This window comes from Macrobrachium nipponense, chromosome 4 (genome assembly GCF_015104395.2).
Source record: "Macrobrachium nipponense isolate FS-2020 chromosome 4, ASM1510439v2, whole genome shotgun sequence".
Classification (NCBI taxonomy): Eukaryota; Metazoa; Arthropoda; class Malacostraca; order Decapoda; family Palaemonidae; genus Macrobrachium; species Macrobrachium nipponense.
In genome coordinates this window covers 3,990,400-3,996,399 of record NC_061100.1, presented here as the reverse complement: position 1 = coordinate 3,996,399, position 6,000 = coordinate 3,990,400, and positions in this window count along the sequence as shown.

Below are 6,000 nucleotides of genomic sequence, written 5' to 3'. Positions count from 1 at the left end.
AGCACGTGTGGACTAATGTTGTTACTTACAATGAAGGCAATAAAACCTACCACTTGAAACTCCGGCAAAGTGTTTTTACTGGAGTCCACTTATTTGGAGTAGATGGACGTCGATTCCCAGTCACACCCCACGAGCAACGTGATCTCTTTGTTGACACGCATATGCTAAGTATGTTAACGTTTAACGGATAAAGATACAGCTAATCATTCTAAATAAGGAAGCTGACAATAGGGATCTGACAACGTTTAAATGTAGAAGTGATGATTTCCCTTTAGAGCCGTCTTGGGTTTATAGTCTGCTGACTCTGGCCATAATGGTTTTCAGCTGAATATTTCAAGAAAGTAGACAATATATTCTTTTTAAATTCCTCACCAAGAGGAAGGATTTCTTGCTTTCCTGTTAGCTTAAAAGCATTACTATCACCGGTACAATTTTCAACGCCAGGGCACTTATCAAGCAGGATATAATTGCTGTTGGAAGCTAATCTTGGCCTAGTCCACACGGGCGAGTTTTGCTCGACGAACCGTGGTCGATGTGACATCAGAAGTGCAGCTACAGCGGGAAAAGTTCTGACTTTCCCCGGTTCTGGAGTTACATCGAACACAGTTCGTCGAGGAAAGCTCGACTGTGGACTAGGCCTAAGTTAGGCCTAAGATCCATACGGCGTAGGTAGGCAAAACCTAGAAGCAGGTATAATCCATGATAGACAAATGCCTAAAAAATAAGCACTGTATAATCTTATTTTAGGTAAAACCCACATTGGTCAAACTCAAAAGGGGACAGAACTTGAATGCTGATATAACCCTCAGTGGTCAGAACCTCAGTAGCCGAACTCTGTGGCTGGTTTAACCTTTAATGAGATGTCCCTCATCAGTGAGAAGCTAAACGGTAGAAATCTTAGTGATTTTCCTAAAATCAAGTATATCTTACTTGCAGGTGCAATTTCAGGGAAAGCCTTTATTTGGAAAAAGTCAAAAATGGGACCTAGATGTATGCAGAACCCAAAGTGTGTAGAGCTTCAGACATAATTAACATCTATTTATAGCTAAAAACGTAGTATAACTCCAAAAGCAATTATTTCCTTACTGTAGGTGGACCCCTTCGTGGACGGAACCTTATAAGTGCGTAGAACCTAATTTCAAGTGGAACATATAGTGGATAAAAACTAATTACAAGTAAAAAGAGTGGATATAGCCCCCAAATTACTTAGAACTAAATGGAAAGAACTTCAAAAAGAGGTAGAAGCTTATTACAGTTAGAATCCATAGGAAATACAACTTGAAAAGTAAGTAAAACTTGACCACAAGGACTTAAAGACTGGGTATAACAAAAATGCACTACAATGGATAGAACTTGAATGATAAGCAGAACCTAACCATGCATAAAAACCTTGTGGATAGAACCATAAAATGGGTAAAACCCAGTGGTGGACAGGACTTACAGATAAGTAGAGCTTCAAAAGTAAACAGAAATAACTCATAGTAGAGCCTTTAAATGGGAAGAACTTCAAGAGAAAGTAAAATCTATATTCAGATAAAACCAATAGTAGGAGACTAAAACTATGTATAACAGGTAGAACTAGTATATGGATAGGACCTACAGAGAAAGTAGAACCTAATATCAAATAAATCTCCTCTAAAGCTAACGAGAACCTGTTATTTGTCGGTAGAACCATTGTAAGCAGAACCCTTACTTAGATAGGGTCTTACAGAACACTTTGTGGGCAGATGAACTATTGCAGATGAAACCTTAGTTGGGTAGAACCTTCAAAAGTAGGTCTAACCTGACTGCAGGTGTAGTTTGAAGTGAATAAAACAGATATTGTAAACAAGGCTGTTAAGGAGACGAACCTCAAAACTGAGTAGAACTAGATTACAGGTAGAACCCTTAGAATGCAGAACCTCAGACTTAAATAGAACCTCACTATACGTTCAGTCATTAGTGTGTAATACCTTAAAAGTGAGTAAAGCACAAGTGCAGGTAGAAGATACAGTAGGTGGGTAGACCCTCAGAAGGAGGTAGGCCCATGTTGAACCTATTACACATCGAGCGCATTCCTTTCAGTAAGTAGAACCTCTAGTGGTTAGAATCTTAAATTTCAACAGAAAACAATTGAAGAAATAAACCCTAATTTTGGGTATAAACCATGGTAGGTAAAAAAATATAAAAAAGACGTGGAACTTGGCTGGACGAAGAACTATTAGTGGATAGATCATGTGCAATTACAATCTAATCACAAGCAGAATATTCTGTGAACCTGGTTTTAAATGGCTCAGCCCTTACGTTAAAGTCGTTTCCTGCCTTTACGCTGCAGTTGCTCCCTGTATATGTACAAATAGAGAGAGAGAGAGAGAGAGAGAGAGAGAGAGAGAGCGAGAGAGAGAGAGAGAGAGACTACGTCCTAAAGACCCATTTCGTCACTTTCGTATAAGCTACGTTTCTCTCTCATCTGTTCGTGCGTCTAGTCGACACATTACTCCCTTTCAGCACAAAAGTTACAATTAATCTCTGTAACTAATTACCGTATTAAACTGTGATGGGCATTGTTCTGGATTTTTCGGGAGAGAGATAACAAACCAATTAAGTACGCTAACTTTGGACATTCGAGCACGATAATCATGTTACTGTCCGCCAGTCATACATCATAGTCGGTGAGATATGGTGTATAGCTCGAATTTGTGTGCGAATATTTGCGTTCCCTGAGGTACATGTGAAGACACTGCGCTTGCCATGTTAGTTTTTGCGTTCATTAGTACTCAGGGAAATCATGCCGGTGATTTTCCATGCAAAAGGAGCCGTACGCCACGAAGATGACTGTTGTAGACAGTGAGCTGAATTAGCCAAGATGTCGTACGTATAGCCTAGGTATGTACCTGTGCACATTTCAATTTTCAGGCAGTGGATTTCTTTTTAATTTCAAGATTATGCGTGTACCTGTAGCACCAGTGTTATATTTCCAAGCGTATTGATAATAAATATGGCTTTACTGATGCATGTAGACGACCCTCGATGTCCTCCGTATTTTGGGGAAATTTCGATTGAGAAGTTCGCCATGACACCGGTGTGTGAATGGGAGTTGCCAAGTACTTCCTTTCTCGACGCGTTGAATGTATTATTTTAATATTTGTTTCTATTGTTTTTATCCTTGTAATAACCTTATATCTTTTTGGTGGTTTACGGTCTCTGTATGAGTCCATGATGTATCTTAAAAATCACAATCTTTTTGTTCTTCCGAGTGTTAACAGGGTTTAAAGCTAAACTCATTGAAAACGGGAAGTTTATCGGCTAATTCAAAATTGCTTGAAAAATAAACGCTGTGATTAAGACTGATTTGAGGTTCTCGGATTTCCGAAGGTATATAAATGCATACGATAAGCGAAATTGCTATATTCGTGAACTGGGCAACGGCTCTTGCTCTAGGTAAGAAACGAGAAAGAGTCCCAAGACTCATACAGACAGAGTGTAGACAAATTTTAATGAGCTCCCATATGACCTGAGCACTACATGACGGTTAATTGAAGCATGAATTTAGAAGCTCTCTGCAGGAAATTTAATTATGCCATAGAGACCGTTGCTTCCTACAATTCACCAGTATTCGCTGTAAACGCAAGCCGAGTTTAGGCCTATGTAGGTATTCGGTGTCTTTAGTTTGTAAGTGTTACCTGTGGTTTTGTATGGTTGAAATTGACAGTATCTCTCTCTCTCTCTCTCTCTCTCTCTCTCTCTCCTCTCTCTCTCTCTCTCTCTCTCACACATGAAAAGCCAGTCCTTATTGTGGTTGTTAAAGTAGAAATTACACAATATTATCATGTTCCGTCCTGGATGTCAAACGTCTGAATTGGAAAATGTTTTCAATTGCTTTCTTCCGAATGCTTCTTTTATTGGTAACCGAACTCGCTTCGCAGCAAAATATCCAAGATCAGTTCCAGTGGCGGGGGTTGGCGGTGGGTGGGGTGGCGGCTGTTGTATGGGGAATGGGTCTGTCTCATGAAAATACGTTGTCGGTTTACCTTAACATTGAAATCGGTTACTTCGCGTTGGCATCTGGCAAGTGGTGGTGGAGGGATCATAGGTTAGCAGCTTCATGCAAAAAATTAGTGAAAACCGAAAGGAAGAATCCAACTAAATTTATATATATATATATATATATATATATATCTATATATATATATATATATATTATATATATATATATATATTATAGATATACTATATATATATATTATATATAAATAATATATATGTGTGTGTGTGTGTGTGTGTGTATGTATGTATGTATATATATATATATATATATATATATATATATATATATATATATATATATATATATATAGTATATGTCTGTACGTATATATCTGCGTATGCATATTGATAATGCAAGGGAATGGGACTTTTAATATAATACTGAAATGGGCCTAGTTGTTTAATGGTTAAGACGTACGGAGCTCGAATACCAGCCGAGGATCAGACCTTACAGACCTTACATCTTGTTCGGGTTGCCCCAGGTCCCTCAGTGTGAGGCACCTCTAATGTCTACCAGAGAGTTGCTAGTACATCTTCCGGTATATTTTGCATCTTCCAATCTTGGATGGTCTGGGATGCAGTTTAGATATTTGTCGAGCTTATTCTTAAACACATCTACGCTCACTCCTGATATATTCCTCAGATGAGCTGGCAACGCATTGAATAGACGCTGCATTATCGATGCTGGTGCGTAGTGGATTAATGTCCTGTGTGCTTTCCTTATTTTTCCTGGTATAGTTTTGGGCACTATTAATCTACCTCTGCTTGCTCTTTCTGATATTTTTAGTTCCATGATATTTTCTGCTATTCCTTCTATCTGTTTCCATGCCTGAATTATCATGTAGCGTTCTCTTCTCCTTTCTAGACTATATAATTTTAAGAATTGTAGTCTTTCCCAGTAGTCTAGGTCCTTAACTTCTTCTATTCTAGCTGTAAAGGACCTTTGTACACTCTCTATTTGTGCAATATCCTTTTGATAGTGTGGGTACCATATCATATTGCAATATTCAAGTGGACTACGAACATATGTTTTATAAAGCATAATCATGTGTTCAGCTTTTCTTGTTTTGAAGTGCCGTAACAACATTCCCATTTTTGCTTTACATTTTGCCAACAGAGTTGCTATTTGATCATTGCATAACATGTTCCTATTCATCATCACACCAAGGTCTTTAACTGCTTCCTTATTTGTGATGGTCTCATTATTAGGTCCCTTATATGCATATAGCTTTCTTTCTCTGTCTCCATAATTTATTGATTCAAATTTATCAGAGTTAAATACCATCCTATTTACCTCTGCCCAATCATATACTTTGTTAAGGTCTCTTTGTAGAGCGTTCCTATCTTCATCACAAGTAATTTCTCTACTTATTCTTGTGTCATCTGCGAAACTACTCACTACCGAATCCTTCACATTATTGTCTATGTCTTCAATCATAATAACAAACAGTATTGCAGCTAACACCGTACCTTGCGGCACACCGGATATTACCTTGACTTCATCCGATTTCTCGTCGTTTGCAATAACTATCTGTTTTCTGTTGTGTAAAAATTCTTTTAACCATCTTCCTACTTTATCCACGATATTGTGTTTTCTAATTTTCTTCGCTAATATATTATGGTCTACTTTATCAAAAGCTTTTGCAAAGTCTAAATAAACCACATCTGTTTCATTTCCGCTTTTCATATTTTTGAATATGTTCTCACGGTGGACTAACAGTTGGGTTTGTGTACTTTTTCCGGGTACGAAACCATGTTGTCCTTTATTAAACAAATTATTTTTTATTAAATGTTTCATAATATTTTTCTTCATTACCCTTTCATACACTTTCATAATATGTGATGTTAGACTCACAGGCCTATAATTACTTGCCTCTAGTCTTGATCCACTTTTGAAAGTAGGGGTAATATATGCTAATTTGTGCTCATCATAAATCTTGCCTGTATCTACACTTTGTCTTAATAATATTGCAA